An 18,374-nucleotide genomic window follows, 5' to 3' on the forward strand; every position below is an offset into this window, starting at 1 on the left:
CGGAGTCCATAAACTGAACAGCAGGTGTTAGTGGCAATCACTATATTTTCATAGCAATTTGAGCAAATGTTTGCTTTTAAGTGGTTTTCACTGTTTCCTCCACCCATTTCTCTAAAAAATGTGAAGTGTTAGCTCCCTATCACAGCCCTAATAACTTCGTTCTTCTGGGCCCTATTAATACATGGTCTTGGCTGACCAACTGCCTTCTACAATGTTGTGGCAGAAGGTGGTGAAGTACTTAAAGTACTTTCAAAACACCTAGAGGGTTAAACCTCCTGGCTAATAACTGCGTAAGAGTTGTGACAGTGCTTAATTTATTTGTTCTGATTTGTTACAAACCTAATCTTCTGCATTTTTCTGAGGGCGACCTCTCAATTCTCACGCTCCAAGGACAGCTCTCTCATGACAAACACCAAATAGCTACAGCAGGCCTTTAGAACACAGCAGCCCTGTGAAAACTGTTATCTTTGTGAAAAACAAATCTGAGAGATTCTGTTAAATTTAGTATAGCATGTCTACTGTGTGTTTAAGAAAGGTGGCTCTCATCTGCAGAAAAAGTGTAATTTATAAAATGTTTTCTCTGAAGAATCACCAAAATACTGCACTGCCTCGCAGCTGCGATGTTGGATTAAATCCCAAGAAGCAAGTGATTCTGCCTGCTTTTGCTCCCATTTTCTACTCCACAAGCAGACAGGAATACTGCTCTTCAAACACACGCTAGGAAACAAAGCTTTATGGAAATGGTCTGAGCCAGGGGCTGGGTCTTCACAGCGAGTGAAATCAACAGCGACAGCAAGGATTTTGAGGTTTGTCATTCTGCCAATGACAGCACTCCAGGGTGTACCCACTTCGAGAGGGATGAAGGTGTGGGAGGGCTCAGTGCTAAATGCCAAAAGCCTGTTTCAGGCAGAGCTTCACCATCCCGAGGGGATCCTCGTCTTGAGCAGCAAACCCTAGCAGCCTCCCTCTGCAGTGCAGGCCCCAGGGCCAGGCTGCTTTGTGCCGCCCTGGTCCTGCCTGTGGTGCCCACAGCGGTAATGTGGGGCTTCTCAACAAAGAGGAGCAAGGGCGGAGCACGGACACAAAGGCGAAGGCAAGGCTGAAGGGAATTAGGAGCATACCTATAGGGTCATCTCAGGTCCTTAATGAAGCACCCCTTTGTCCCTAGGCCTGGACAGACAGCAGGTGTTTAGGAATACTTCCCTCCCTACCAAGCACTCAACATGGTCCACTACGTAACAGGAAAACATGCTATCAAGGCAGCTCATCCAGCAACTGCGTGCATTTGCAAGAATGAAATACTCTCACCTGCTATCAGTAAGAACCATGGGGGTCTCTTTCCGAGCCTCCATGGGCTGCAGGGAAATCCCCCGGGGTACCTCCATAGCTGCCATTCTTGTCAGGAAAAGCAGCTCCCCGGGGTCCCTCTATAGCTGCAATTCCTGTCAGGAAAAGCAGCTCCCCGGGGTCCCTCCATGGCCGCAGGGCAGTCTCTGCTGGGGGCCCGGAGCGGCTCCTCCCTGCCCCTGCCCGCACCTCCGTGTCCCGGGCTGTCTCCCACACTTTTCCCCTCACGGCCCGGCAGCGTTTTGCCCTTTCTCACACCCGCTTTCCCCGGGGCGCCCTCAGCCCGGCTGAGGGGTTCGGCCCCGCCCTGCCCTGGGGCCGCCGGAACCGGCGGGAACCGGCCCTGTCCGGCGCGGGGTGGGGCGGCCCCTCAGCTCCCCTCAGAGGGGACCCTGCAGCCGCTGCCGGCGCCCGGGAGTGCACAGTCTTAACTAGCCCCTGTCCTAGCCCTAGAAGTCCTGTGTTCATTAAAAGGAGAGCTAACGGAACTGTCCCACCACCTTTCCACGGGACTGTCGCCTCTCCCTCCATAAGTCCTGTCCTGCTGTTTGAAAGAGGTGTCACGTCTCCCAACGGGGTGCTCAGACCTCGCTGCACCAGAGGTTTTGGCGCTGTAACTGTCGGAGAAGCATTTGGCATGAACAGCACCTGCAGCACATGGCATCTGCTGGGTTGAAATGTGCTGCAGAAGTGCAAAATTTCATTATAAATCTTCTAATAAGTAATGGATTAACCTTATTGTTCCTTTGGTGAAGACCATTGTAAGGAAGAGGTTCTGAGGAACAGTCACGATCTGGAGGGAAGACCAGCAGGTGGTTTCTCACCGCACGGGCACCGTCTCTCTGTAGCAGTAGCTGGTGATAAAAGACTAAGTGGAAAGTGTAGAGTGTTTGCAATTATTTTTTTTTAAGAAGGCGGCAACCTGCTTTTTGTATTTGTGACAGGACAGGTGGAATCCAGATTGTGTATTTATTTTATAATAAACACTTTTTAAGAAAAGCAAAAAAACTCCATAAGCATCATTTAGTAAAATGCAGTGTTGCATTTTTCCGATTTCTGGTCACTTAAGACAACAAAACACACAGTGTCATGTTTTTCATTCTCTTCATGGGATGTATGTCTTTTACGGTACTTATTTATGTACTTGTATCACTTTGACCTGGTTTGATAAATTAATAAACTCTGAAGTTGATAATAAAACAAGACGTTTTGTGTATGATGCTGTTTGGTCAAGACGTTTGGTTTCAGTTCCCTGGTTGCAGTCCTGCTGCTGCCGCCACCTCAGAGAAAGCCCGAACCTGCCTGCCCAGCTGGGTGCAGCGCATGGCTGCTGGCTGGGACATCTGGTACTGAGCTATGGAACGGTCAGATTCAAGACCAAGAAGGACATGCACCTGTTGGAGCAAGTCCAGAGGCCATGAAGATGATCAGAGGGCTTGACTACCTCACCTATGAGAACAGGCTGAGAGAGTTGGGGTTGTTCAGTCTGGAGAAGAGAAGGCTTCAGGAAGACCTTAATAGCCCCTTCCAGCACCTAAAGGGGCTACAGGAAAGATGGGGAGGGACTCTTTATCAGGGAGTGTAGCGAGGGGATGAGGGGTAACAGTTTTAAACTGAAAGAGGGGAGATTTAGATTAGATATTAGGAAGGAATTCTTTACTCTGAGGGTGGTGAGACACTGGCCCAGGTTGCCCAGAGAAACTGTGGCTGCCCCATCCCTGGAGGTGTTCAAGGCCAGGTTGGACAGGGCTTGGAGCAACCTGGGATGGTGGGAGGTGTCCCTGCCCATGACAGGGGGGTTGGAACTAGATGGTCTTTAAGGTCCCTTCAACTGTAACCATTCTATGATTCTGTGATAATCTCCAGAGCCACGACTGTTTGCTTTCAGAACTTGTTAGTAGGGCCACAATAGTATGTTGGGGAGACAGCATAGGGCCTGTAATATATAGATGCTATGTTCAGAGATCTGTGTGACCTTTGGGAAATACCCAGTTTAATTCAGCTTTCATCTACCCAGCATGATTAATTTTGAAAATCAAAGAGTTGACATCCGTATATGGAATCAACTGAAGAAGAAATCAAGCATTGACAACCGAGAGTACAGGACATATTGCTTATTGCTTTCTGGGCAATACACGTTCTGAAGCTCAAAATAATTGGGGAAATGTTGATAGAATCAATCTGTGCTAATGACTAAAAAGAGATGGTCTTAAGAAACGTAAGAAAAAAGTGTAAAACATTAACTCAGACATGGCTAGCAGCATAAGTAAAATGAAGAGTATCAGCTTTGGGAAAGATGATTGTTTGAAGTGATTCCACAGTAAATTACTTTGAATCAATAAGTACATCAAAACTGAAATTCAAGATGTCTCTGGAAATTCTTCATGAAATTAATTTCTGTTATTTCATCACAATCTGCATATTCCTCTTATCCACCTTTTTATTTTAGCAAGACATCTGTTACAAGAATCCTTTCCCTGAGGACCCATCCTAGGCATGCATACCTGCTGTGTTCTGATCTCCTCCTGTACCAGTCCCCTTCTCCAGCCCTAACTGTCTGAGGGGCATTCACCTTCACGGAATCACAGAGTTTCAGAATTGGAAGGGACCTCTAGAGATCATCTAGCCCAACTCCCCTGCTAAAGCAGGATTGCCTGGAGCGCATCACTCAGGACTGCATCCAGGCGGGTCTTGAAAATCTCCAGAGAAGGGGACTCCACAACCTCCCTGGGCAGCCTGTGCCAGTGCTCTGTCACCCAAACAGTAAAGAAGCTTTTCCGTGTATTTGAACGGAACTTCCTATGTTCTAACTTGTGCCCATTGCCCCTCATCCTATCACTGGGAACCATTTAAAAACGCCTGGCTCCATCCTCCTTCAACCCACCTTTTAGACACTTGCAAGCATTAATAAGGTCTCCCTTCTCTTCTCCAGGCTAAAGAGTCCCAGCTCTTTCAGCCTTTCCTCATAAGGGAGATGCTCCAATCCCTTAATCATCATAGTTGCCCTTCGCTGGACTTGCTCCAGCACTTCCCTGTCCCTCTTGAACTGGTGGAGCCCAAAACTGGACACAGTATTCCAGTTGCGGCCTCACCAGTGTAGAGTAGAGGGGACGAATGACCTCCCTCGCCCTACTGGCCACACTCTTCCCTATGCAGCCCAGGGTTCCATTGGCCTTTTTGGCGACAAGGGCACATTGCTGGGCCATGGATAATTTACTACTAGGACCCCCAGATCCTTCTCCTCAGAACTACTTCCCAGCAGGTCCACCCCTAACCTATACTGGTGCCTAGCATTCTTCCTCCCTAGGTGCAGGACCTTGCACTTGCTTTTGTTGAACCTCATTAGGTTCTTCTCTGCCCAGCTCTCCAGCCTGTCCAGGTCACGCTGGATGGCACCACGGCCCTCTGGGGTGTCAGCCACCCCACCCAGTTTGGTATCATCAGCGAACTTGCTGTGGATACACTCTGTCCCCTCATCCAGGTCATTAATGAATATATTGAACAAAATTGGACCGAGTATTGACCCCTGGGGGACACCACTGGTTACAGGGTGGTTGCAGACTGAAAGTCCCTAACAGGCAGGGTTGCACCGCTGCATCCCCATTGAATGTATTCTCTTGATTTCGTAATATCCAAATGCTTTTTAGCAGCATGTTAAATCTTATTTCTCACTTCACTCCTATTCCCCTCTCATGTCACACAGGTCATCTCTGATTCCACGATTCCGCAGGCCAGGAGGGGCTGGGTACTGAGAGGAGAGCCCTATGCACTGCTATGTTCTTCTGAAATTACTTTTAACTATACTTACACAAGTACAAGAGCAAGAATATGTCAGCCTAACACTCTCATCTTCATACACTCTCCATTAGAAAAAAGGTCAAACCATTTCACAACTCAGATGATGAATACTTCCAAAATAATTGATAGCACATGAAGTATTTGCGTAATATTGGTGTGCTCTGGTGCCTATTGTGTTATCCATCTAAGACAAAAGCCAAGATTTTGGAGATTTATTGCGGGAAGGGTGAAAATTGACAAAGTTAATCCTTATTTCCATTTATTGCTTTTGTTTGGGGTTTGAAAAATGTCTTGATCTTCTGATCTGAGGTTTTAGACTGTTTTACTTCTTGGGTAAAGTATGTCTGCAACTACATGAGTATATGAGTATGAACCCACAACCCTGCCCTTCTCGCATAACACCAACCCAACTGTGAGCAAGAATGCAAAGCATCCAAAGCAAAAACAAATAATTGACTTTAACCCGGCAAAACAGTTTTTAATGTAGACATACCGGATGACAGTTCAGCATGTTCAGAAAAGGCAGTGAGCCTGATTCCACTACGACTCAAAGTGAAAACTCCCAATTTGTCCTCAAATGACCTCAGCTCAAGAGACAAGAGATAGTACATCACGTTAAGCTTTGAGTGTACCTAACTGCTTCTCAAACAGCACCCATAGTTACTTGATGTCTCCACCAAGATCAGTTCTGTCCCCTATAAATTTACTTCTCCTGTCTTCGTCTTCTTTATTTGTTTGTTTCAGGAACACAACACCACAAAATCAGGGGTGTGAAGGCCACGATAAATTAAAACTGTATTCTATTCCCACTGAAGTAAATAGCCAAACCCCCAATCCCTTTAAGAAGGGGTGTCTGAAGAACTCATATTGACGTGTACCGTACTGGCATTAAACACATTTTAGTGTGCTCTAGTAGTTAGTGGATACCAAAGGTACATTTTATACTTTTCACAGACAGATTTCCAGACACTTAATGTTCCTTAGCCAGCACTGTTACTCCAGCCTGTTCTTCCCCAGCTCACTTCTCCCCTCTACCAACAGCTAGGATGGGACAATGAATTTGAGTTCTAATTTTAGCAGCATAAACAGGAGTCAAGTGACGCTTAAGGTTTACGTACTGGGGTATTTTTGCTCCACATCTCTAAATGGTAAGATTCAGACTTTCCCGTTAAAGCATCTTGCTTGAAATTAATATGGTACCGATTTTCATTTCCTGTACTAAAGTGTTGTGCAGCATGGCCAGGTTGTATGCTGGTAAATACGCAGTTTGAGGCAGCTGCAGTTCGATAGAGACTGAAATAATTCCTATATAAACTTTTCGTAGCGTACTCAGGGTGGAATGGGAAATGCTGTAGAAGCATCAAACAAGAAAAGTGAGCTCTTGGGCCAGTTTTTTCATTAGTGAAATGGAAGGACATCATGTAGAAGTATTTATAGTTATGGCTGCATAACTATCTCATAAACTAATAGACAACAGTCATCAACTAATCAATCTTCACAAAGTTCTTCCCAAAAAGGCAGATTTGATTGTAAATATGGTTATTTAGTTAATAAAAAATTATTCTTGGAGACACATGCAGAGCTCGAAGTGATGATATGTTCCAGAAAGCTGTGTTTTGGTATCTGAGATCATGTTTTCAATTCTGTGCTATTAGAAAATACTTTGCTCTGAATGCCATATTATATATTCACATAAGCTAAGTCTCACAGAGTCTTTGCTTTTAGATCAAGCCATACAGTGGCATCCTTTCAAAAATGGTCCAATGACAGCATTAAAAAACATTAGAGGATGTTTACAGTCAGAACTGATTATCCACTAAGTTTAACTTTTCCATTTATATTAATGCAAACCAGCTGTAAAATCATGCAACCGAATCCTACCAGTAGCCCTTCTCACTCACTTCACACTATGTAAATTATTATAACCAAGTCTAAATTAAAAAAAAAAAAAAAAGTTATTTTGAGTTTCAGTAAATGTGCTAAATTTCTGGAAATAAAAACCCTGCTGCTATTTTGTTTGAAAGACTTAGTTTATAAATTATTTTCACAAGTGAGAGGAAAAAAACGCAGATTTTTTTTTTTATGAATTCAAAGAACATTCAGCCTAGAGTCTCTTTTATTTTGCAATCTTAAATAACTGAAAGATTCAATTGATCATAATGGTCAAAGCCTACAGAGACTTAAGAACTTGCAACAGTTTTTCCCACCCTGTTTTTTTCTTCTTAATTCAAAGTCAGACATTTTTTAGAGACCTTTGCACTGTTGAGTCTCTGCTGAAGAGACTGGGCTCTTCCCATGACATCAGCTTATAACAAGCTCCCGATTTCTTTATAGTCAGCGTGTGTTTGGAACTATTTACCCCATCTAAATTATGTCCATGATGAGATCACTCTTATTAAGAGAAAGCTATCAACTATCAAGCTTGTGATCATCAGAGCTTATATTAATACATAGAGTGCCTAAGAAAATGTAGTCACTAATTTACTTTTCAAGCAAGAAGTTAAGCAAACCCTAGAGAAATTGAGGAGCAGAGAAACCCTTAAGAACTGCAAAAACTGCTTTTGAATACTAAATGTTGAAAATTGGAGCTCTTTTTTCTAACGTCTCCACAAAGTAGTATATTCTTAAGAGATATTTTATCTTTTTGTCCACAATTAAAATATTGAAAGGAGTATTTGCTAGAACAGTACCTCTAGAATGAAGCTCCAGCAAAATCAATCTGCTGGAAGATTCTTGAAGCCAAGAATCCAGTAACAGGCAAATGGATCTTGGATTACACAGCTCAAACATGCCAGAAACTCACTGCTTGCCACTGTTCCCTTAAAATACATTTCCCTGTAAATCTACATTATAGTCACAATAAACTCTGAAGGTTTTTGTGCAACTCAGTAGAAAAAGATACATCAAGTAGGATTTCAAAGGAAATTATCAGACCAAATTCTGTGTAAATCAGTCTGTTTGCCCATCAGAGGGGCATCTGACCCAACAGAAGAATGAGCACTTCATTCTGGACAGAAGGTGCAAGAAAAATATTAGGAAAAATATGACATTGTCTGTTATAAGTGTAAGGAGAAAGATTTTTCTCATCTTCACATTTTCTTTTTAAATTGCAGTTTTCAGAGCCATTGCAAATCATTCATTGCTACTCCTGCTGAACAACCTGTGAAATCTTAATAGATTTCCAGAGGTTCCCAGGGGACTGCTTAGCCCAAAAGACTAGTAAAGAGAGTAGAGTAGTTATCTCTTTGAGTTCTACTTCAGGGCAATGGAATGAATCCAGCAGACTTTTATTTCCATCTCAGAAAATGCATCCAAAGACCTTGCCTGTAAATAGATTGCTCTGGTCTAATACATGAAAGGTAGTCAACGTGGACCCCACGATCTCTTCTACGGCTGCCTCAATCAGCCAACACGTCTTAAAGCCAGTGCTACTGGTTTATAATATGCTACCAAACATATATTAACAAAAAAAAAAAAGGTCAAAAAATATAGACTTCTCCCTTGTATCAAAATAACCTCATTTCTATCAAACGTCTCCTCTCTACCAGCATCCTTCCAGTCCTAGCCTGAAGGACACCTTCTTCTTGTACCTATTCTGCTCTGAAAAAATTCTTGTAAACCAAGATTTTGTGAACAAAAAGAAGCAGAAGAGCCAAAATCTGTTTCCTAAGAACTCTTGGTGCCCTAGCTGGGAAAAACTCCAATTCCAGCTCCGCTGCCCTGGATATCAAAAAAGATCCTGGCCCATTTCTGCAAAAACTTGTGAAAAGCCAGTCTGCCCCTGCTAACAGCATAACTGTTATTTTCACTAATTGCCAACTGAGAGAGAATCCCAAAAGAAAGTTGGCAAATAGGCTTGGGGGACCTCTGAATGATGTAATGTTTGACAATAAGCTTTTGACTTAAAACAGGTAGTCCAACAAGTTGAAAGTGCATTTAATTAAAATATTTTATAGATCAAAGGGTTTTCCTTTCTGACAAAAATTCAGCTGCCACATAATCACAAACTTTACAATTTGAAGGTTTGACTACTGCATAGGAGATGCCAAAATCAGGGAGGAAATGAGGAAATTTGACATAAGCCCTTCAGAATGAGCTTCTAAGTAAGTTAAAATAGACTGATGTGCTCTTTTTTACATCTTAAATTTTCCCCTATAAGCTAACTACTTTGGATATGCTTATATCTCCTTTCTCCATTATAAAATCTCACTAACTCCTCACTCGAAACACATAATCTTCCACTACCTATCTTGTATAAAACTCATTTTTCCAAAATAATAACAAATAAAATAGGGTGGAAACAAGCTGAAGGCAGTGATGGAACTCTTTTATGAAGTGAATAGGTGCTCTCTGTGCCAATACAGTCTGTTTAATCACAGCCTAACATTTTAATTATGTATATAGCTAAGCAGACTTGCTTGCATTGGCTTAATTATTCTCCATGATAATATGAACAAAGGGCCTCTGTTAAAGTAATCAACAAAAATTTTAGCTGGCTGAGTTTCCTCAAATGTTCCAAGAGCAATGAAAGATCTGATCATTAAGCATTTACTGCCCCTGAGAGCTATTTTAAACCTGTTCCCTTCATATCACAGCTGGCCCTTTGAGTAGCCTCAAATTCTTTTTATCTGAAAGCCTAGTAAGGCAGAACAAAAGAACGTTTCTCATTTGGAGTGAGCTGTCTGTGTCATCTGTGTGATGTTCACTAGCAGGACATGTCTATCTTAATGAGCTTTTGGCCAGGAACAGCACTGCCACTTTCTAACTTTTGTCCAGTTCACAGGACTCCTGATGCAGGGCGCACTGGATGTGTTAGAATTGTAAATGAGCCCCAGCAACTGCACGTTGCAAAAGGATCCCACAATAACAATTAAGCAATAGTCTCTGCTGTTGGGGGCCTCTCCTGCCAGATAATTGACCACGACGGGAGCTATGCAGAGAACCCACGCTGAAGGCAAGGACACAGAACAGAAGTGAAGGTTCATTATCTTGCAATGAAAGGGAAGTTAGCACCAATGGGAACTGGGTTTTAAAGGACCTAAGGGTTAAAGCTTTCACATTTTGGAGACATTTACCATTAATTTCTCCTTTGCCCAACAGAAGCCAAGTGTTTCAAAATACACTGCATTTTAGCGGGCCCTGGGAATTAGACCAGTGGTAGCCATGTAAACGCCCCAAACCTACCCATGTATATGGCAGAAGGGAGTCCAAGAATGCTAGAAAGTTGTGCAGAATGTGTGTCTTTATTCAAAAGCTAAACATTCTGTCACTGTAAAAGCTTTCCATGTAAAATCTGGAAGCTTGGGAAGAAAATCAATCTCTGGAACTCTGCGAGAGTTGAAGTCCAAGTATGTTGTAGTTTAACTCCGGCCAGCAACCAACTACCACACAGCTGCTCGCTCACTCCCCCCACAGCAGGATGGGGAAGAGAATCAAAAGGGTAAAAGTGAGAAAACTCATTAGATAAGATAAAGACAGTTTAATCAGTAAAGCAACAGCTGTGCATACAAGCAAAGCTAAACAAGGCATTCATTCACTGCTTCCCATGGGCAGGCAGGTGATCAGCCATCCCCAGGAAAGCAGGGCTCCATCACACGTAATGGTGACTTGGGAAGACAAACGCCATCACTCCGAACATCCCCAACTTCCTTCTTCTTCCCCCAGCTTTATTGCTGAGCATGATGTCTCATGGCATGGAATATCCCTTTAATCACTTGGGGTCAGCTGTCCCGGCTGTGTCCCCTCCCAGCTCCTTGTGCCCCCCAGCTTACTCGCTGGTGGGGTGGTGTGAGGAGCAGAAAAGGCCTTGACTGCCCAGCAACAACCAAAAACATCAGTTCACTATCAACACCGTTCTCATCCCAAATCCAAAACATAGCCCCACACCAGCTGCTAGCAAGAAAGTCAACCCCACCCCAGCTGAAACCACGACAAAGAACTTTATGATCCCACTTTCCTCTGCAAGTGTCCCTCATCAGATCACATTTCCCATCACGCACAACCTGCTCTCAGCGAGATGACACACCACAGGAACACCTGTCCATGCTGCATCTTGAGATATACAGCTCACCCACCCCGCTGAGGAGAACAGGGATGGGGGGAAGAAAACTACAGGATTCATTCAGTACCATGGTGGGCATTTACATAATTTCGATATTGAGTCATTTTTCAAATATCCATTTTCTCAGTAGATGTTCTTCCTTAACAAAATATGCCAAAATGTCGGTGATAACTCCAGGAAGAAAGAACGTTAACTTATTATGTGAGAGGCAGGTTTACTGGGGGGAATAGGGAGGTCTACTGTACTTGCAGGCAGCCCAGGGGAGTATATGTTTCATCCCTGTGACTGAGCAGAAGCTGTAGCACCCCATGCTACCACCACAGCTAATTCAATCTTGCATCCGGCACATATCAACGTGATATACCTCCTGTTCAGTAGTCTTTACTCCTGAATCTGCACTCTTGTCTTGCACTCAGCCTGCTTCTTCCAGCTGTCTCAGCCCTGTACCATTCACCCGAATTCTCCTCCCTGCCCCTATCGCTCCTGCTAACAGTCCTTATCATTTCCGTAGGCTTGTCAGTCCGCCTTGCCTTTCAGTTCCTCTGCCCCTCAGGCTGCAGAGCACATTCCTTTTCAAACATCTTATTTCTGCAGTTGATCATATCAGCGAAAAGGCAGTGGTGATAAATGATCATTTTGAATAAACTTGTGCCAGAAAGAAAGATCATAGCTGAAGGGAGAGAGCGCAGTGTCACACTGTACAGTGGGGAAGCACCAGTCCCATTAGCCTATTCTGTTATTCAGGAAAGTGCCTCTAGGTGACAGTTAAATCGTGAACACACCACATCATAAAACAAGGCAATAATAAATATGTATTTTTCCATTCACAGTCATTAATAAAGTCAAAGCCATTCTAGAACTGACTATTCCCAGGATCTTACTTCCCTCATCTACATTCTAGTCCAGTCCCTGAAGCTTTTCTCTTACCTCATCTGCATTTTTCCTCATTATTTTCTCTTTCCACAAATTCAATTAGTTTTGGCCACCAACTCAAAAATGCTAAAGGCTGCTGGAGAGCAGTGGGGTTTTCCTGTCATCATATTGGCAAGGGTTGCTGTTAAAAAGTTAGCCTGCAGCATAAAAGGAGAAATAAAATGAGGCAAAACAATGACTGAAACTCCTACAATGCACCTGTGGTTTTAGAGAGCTGGACGTTTGTGAGTGGTTATTCTGCTTTCCGCAAATCTACCCTTCTGAGACACAGATGTTCACTCCTGAGAGGAGGTGGTAGGAAGGAAAGAAGCAGAGGAGGGGGGAAAGAGAACTTTTACAGTTGTGCAGATGGCAAAGATGAGGAAAGGATGGATAACAGAAAAGAAAGGGTGAGGAAACCACACCAGTCCTGTCCTGTCTCTTGCTGAACAGCTACGGTCGACTGACTTTGCAAATTCTTGACCAGTTTCTGTGCAGTGCTTCATTGTTTGTTTGCATGCAAGCCTTTCTGCTGTGGTCTTGGCTGCCATGTTTGGCATACTTCCCCGGTAGGGTGAACCTTACTTCCAGACATATTTCCCCCACCACAACCATCAGAGTGGACTATGAAATATTCACAGCCACATGCCTGGACACAGCACAAATATAATCCCCTCAAATTGTTCACAAATGTCAACAAAGATGGCATAGTAACAGCATGATGCCCGTGGGGAGAAGGGCACATAGCAGGTATCTACCAGTCCTACCCATAAGAGCTATACTGGGCCAAACCCCGGCTTTTACAGCTCGGTTTCAGTGTCATCAAGCAAATCGTCCCCAGCACATGCTGAAACAAACAAACAAGACATCTCAAACTTCATTGTGGTTTTGCTCCCAAAAATGCAAATCCCAGAACTTATCTGGATCATCAGATTTCATTTTTGGGGGGTCTGAAAATATCTACAAAGCTCTGAAAACATCAGAACCTCAGCAGCAACTGCATGGAGAAATATCTTCTCATACTGTACATTTCTCTGGCCTGCAAATTCCAAAAACTGTGGCTAACTCAAGAGTCTTCTCACTGAAGTTATTTTTATGCAATTCACATTCATTTCTTAAGCCTGCCATCTGAAAATATAGCCCTGTATTAGATATGTTCTGATCTTCATTTGGAACCATTTACAGAATAAATAACCTTTGATTTGGGGGAAAAACACTCCCAATTCTTTGTAGCATGGATTTGCCTCAATATGCAGCAAAAGTCAGCACAAATTTCCCCAGGAAAACAGGTATGGATATGATGTAAGTGTGCCACTATGTTAAGGTCAAGAAGTTACCACCAGGAACTAGCTACACCCCAATAACAAATCCTTGCTTTTCTCCTTCTCTGATCTAGTGAATAGCAGCAAATTCAAAACTGGTAGAAAAAAAAAATCTCTTTTGCCAGCAGTCTTTGAAAACACTGCGCCAGGAGACCACACACAGGAGTCCAGAATGTTAAAAATAGATTAGAAACTTATGTGAACAAGATAATCAATAATTCAAACCTTAATAATTTCCCTTTTATAATGGGATGGCAAGAAAGAAGCAAATCAGAGCTGATTCCTGGCAGTATGCTGTGTTAGCATTCTGGCATCATTTTCCATACACACAGATCTACCAAAATAGAAACAACAACCATTAAAACAGTTTAAAAAAAATAAACTTGCTTTCACCAGAGATAATAACACTTCTCCCCACCCTGAAAAAACATCCTTTTATTTGTCAAGTCAGGAAAAAAGGTCATGACAGTTTGCATGAAATGTGGACAATTTTCAGCCAGCTCTATCAACAATGACAAATGACAGCTGAGAGACTTAAAGCCAATGTAGGAGGGAGACAGAGCTCTGCGCTGTGCGGGATTTGTGCTTTCCTCTATTTCATTTCTGTATTATTTCTATTTTATGTGTTTAGAAAAGAATTTATACACATAGATGTCCAGGCCTAAAGTTATGCCTGTTTTCAGGCGAGTTATACCTCTGTCTCTCCTTCCCGCTCTTCCAGTTCTTTCTTATTAACTCCCATCTGTCTGAATTGGGAAAAAGCCCCAACTACAGTTTTCTGCTAAGGAAAAAAAAAGCTTTTGAAAAATACAACATTCATCCTGCCTTTCTCCAATTAGTTTCCTTTTCTGAATGTGCTGGTTTTGGCTGGGACAGAGTTAATTTTCTCCATAGTAGCTGGCGTGGGGCTATGTTCTGGATTTGCGCTGGAAATAGTGTTGATAACACAGGGATGTTTTCCTTATTGCTGAGCAGCGCTTACACAGAGTCAGGGCCTTTTCTGCTCCTCACACCGCCCCACCAGCGAGTAGGCTGGGGGGGCACAAGGAGTTGGGAGGGGACACAGCCGGGACAGCTGACCCCACCTGAGCACAGGGATATTCCATGCCATGAGACATCACACTCAGCAATAAAACTGGGGGGATGTTGGCCAGGGGGCCACTGCTTGGGGACTGGCTGGGCATCAGTTGGTGGGGTGCAATTGTTTTCATTTGCATCACTTGTCTTTCTTGGGTTTTACTTCTTTCTGCTATTTTTTGCCTTTTCCTTACAATTATTTGTTGTTATTATTATCACCATCATCATTATTATTATTATTTATTAAACTGGTTTTATCTCACTCTTACAGTTCCGATTCTCTCTCCCATTCCACCAGTTCTCTCTGTATTTTACAGGAAGAACAAAGAAAGAAAGGTTGTGAAAGCACAAACAGGGAAGAAGCAGGCCTGTCTGTCTCCAGTATCCTACTGGAAATGCTTCTTGGTCTCTTCCTGTGCAAAGGTGGCATCTTACAGCTAAAGGTGCATCACCCAGACGTATCACTACCTATCTGCCAAATTTTCTTAGGTCCCTGCTAGATTATTTGTGTCATCCAATTTGAATCAGTTGCAACCAAAAGTTCTACATCCATAAAGACTGCAAAGCTAAGTACCAAAAATTACTCATCCTTCAATCAGGATGGCTTACTGTTTGACAGAGTCAATAATGATTCTCTTCCCTGGATATAAAAAATTGTGACTCTTTATTCACACTAGAAATCCAACAATGAAAACTATATTAGGGTCAAAATATCTTGCTCTGGTTTTGTTTCTCGGCATGTACATTCCAGAGTTGTTGAGTTCATCGTGGTTGTCTCAGCCCTAGGAACAGCATCTCAGAGTACCCCTGGCCACACCTATCATGAGCAAACGTATAAGTAAATGGATAGATACGGTACATAGGCACTGTATGTTATTTATTGTCCTATGTCATTGCGGTCAGTTCTAACAGCATTTTCCATCCCCAGGTAGTTTGCCTTTCACCTAAAAAAGACTCTGAGTAGGACAATTGTGTCAATGCTGCGTGGCCGAGTCCACACTAGTGAACAAAGTGGGGTTGAAGATGACTTGAGCTGCCTCTTGTGTGTAGTGCTGACAGCTGAATGGGAGCTGGGCAGCAATGGCCCGCAAGAGCCAATTATTAAGGAAGCCAACCATACTCCAAAGATTCGAACACATTTCCTAGTGCAAAATTTAGCCCGCCCAAAGAATAAATAAATCTGCAGCACTAATATTCAACTTCCTATTTGCACTAGTAGCAGCTTTTGCAGGGATAATTTAATTCTTCTGTTTCATCTAGCATTGAGGCTTGTAAACTCCTTTGAGGATCCCTACCAGGAATTCATCAACATGAAGGATATATACTGGGAAGATCATAATCAAGTCAATCAAGGGGAGAAATTCAAACGCTTTGCCACTAAAAGAATCAAACATAAAAGCCTCCCTAGGGGGGAAGAGGTTTATGTACCATGCCTGGCCTATGTTAAGAAAATTAAAACTCGTTTCACAACATAAAAGAGCCAAAGTGTCAAGTCACTAAAACCAGTTTCCAGTACAGATGCCCTTTTCCAGACTGGTTTATGAGGGAAATACAGATTTATAATACATTTAAAGAAACACAAATGACAAAAACATAACTAAGGGGTATATACAAGGAAGACAGCTCAGAACATAAATTAAACAAGGACAATTTAAACGCAATTTAGCAGCCGTCCATGTTGCTATAACTAAGGATACTTCTGTTTATACATATGGCAAACTTCTTACTTGTTTCAAAGGAAATGTTTGCAGAGCAGATACCTCTAAGGAAGCTGGCCTAACAAAAGGGTTGATGTTTGCTCTTATTATTTCCCAGAGTCTGTTCAGATGGAAGGGTAGCAGTGCATGAGAAAGGGAATCCAGACTACTGCTGGGGTATGTGTGTCAATGAATGGAAAGTGTACTGGGGTTTGCTGCTTTTTAGTTCTGTAGGAAGAGGCAATTCTCCTCTTCCCTCCCCTTTGTCTCACTCAGTGATTTTTGTTTTGAAAGCCTGCATATTTAAGGTGAAGCACATTTTAAAGACATCATTCAGAGCAGGATGGAAAGAAATCTGTTTTCTGAAGCAGCGTGTCAATGAATGTCAATGTCTCCAGGAAAGGAGGACAGGATATAAACCAATTGTTACAGGATGTGTGTCAAAAAACAAGGTATCATCTTCCTTGCATGCAAAAGTTATGATCCACTAAGTTCTTTTCCAAAGTTGTCCTTCTCCTTTGGAACCGTGTCATATAGAGAACTCAATAGAAATGAAATAGAAAATTTAGCTGAACAGAAATATGGGGCTCTTTAAATTTGAGGAAGTAAGTGTGTTTTGGGACATGCAGCTACATAACTGGGTAAACATTTTGTTGCCTCCAAGAAGAGCCATAAAGAATCTGGTGGAGATTTTTCAAAGCTGCCTTAGGGGATGGATGTCTAATTCCCATTAAAATTAACAGAAACTGGCTCCTCAAACCCAGTCAATGGCTTTGAAGAATCAACTCCGTGGGGGTAATATGTAGTATCAAAGGGTAGGGATGAGTTGTAAGGTTAACTGCATCACATGGGAGTTACTTGTCTGTTTGTTTGTTTCTTTGAATAAAAAGGAAGTGGAGGGAAGAAGAAGAAGACAACGACAGAATCGAAGACAACAACAACAACAATAATAATAATGCGGATTGAGCTAAATACGCAGACAGATTTTTCCCAATGGGCTTTAAACACTTTAAACACTGTGGAAGGTTTTGTAATGGTAACTGGAATTCTCTGACTGAACTCAAGGCTCAGATCTTTTCTGGCATGATGATACAATTTAGCAAATCATTATTGGCTGGAAAAGATTTATTTTTAAGTTGCCAATTTTCTCATTTTATTCTCTTAAGGTTAAAGAGAAGCTTTCAGATATCCAGTAAGAAAAAATGAATTAAACTTGTCATGAATGAGGTGGTGAGAACCTTCAACTATCCAAATTACAGACCTCTTAAGGCTGAATCTTTTTTGGAACATTGATAATCCTGAACACTTTGAAACAATTCCCACCAATTGGACTTAAAAAGCATTTTTGATTTAAGACTGGTCCTTTCCTTAAATTGCTACAAATGTTTATGCACTGCTGTTCTTATTGAGTATTGATAATATCCAATAAAACTTAGAGGCAACAACTTTAAAATTGATAAAAGGAAAATATTTAATGCAAACCAAGAATCTCTAGAACTCATAGACACGAGAGATTGTTGAGGAAAAGCTTAATTGGATTCACTGAACTATTAAATGATTACATGAATAAAAATATTCATGGTTCCGCAAAACTGGTTCAACAGTTCATCTTTACGAATTTGTCATCATGTATTTAGGAGGGATTCCTAAAAAATACATTGCGCATGGGCAAGATAGTCTGTTTTACCAGTCATCTAAGATAAAAACTTCTTTCATACTTGGCTGAAACAGAGATACTTTTAACCTCTTGATGACAACAGTCCTTGGTCCCATTGCGCAGACTGGGAAACTGAGGCTCAGGGAGGTAATGCAGTTTGCCCGAGGTCAGTGGCAGTCAAGAACTGGCCCTTGCTGCCCACATGTCAGGAACTGCCTGCCCCATGTCCATGACTAGGCACAAGAAGAGATTACCCATTGCTCGGTGGTAACGCACCTCTCGTGCTCTGCGGCGCAGGGGCCAGGCACACTTGCCTCTCTCCCTGAATCCACCTGCGGCAGCGTTTGGCAACACTGAGAACGATGGGCCTTATTTGAAGAAAGCCACATCACTGCTGCAGCTCTCTCAGTCCCACTGCCTTTCTTATAATTTTAAAATCACATGCTCTTATTTCTTTTACAGGAAAAAAACTCTTCCCTAGAAAGACTCCTACAACAAAAGAT

This window comes from Vanellus vanellus, assembly GCF_965231255.1.
Source record: "Vanellus vanellus genome assembly, chromosome: 10".
Lineage (NCBI taxonomy): Eukaryota > Metazoa > Chordata > Aves > Charadriiformes > Charadriidae > Vanellus > Vanellus vanellus.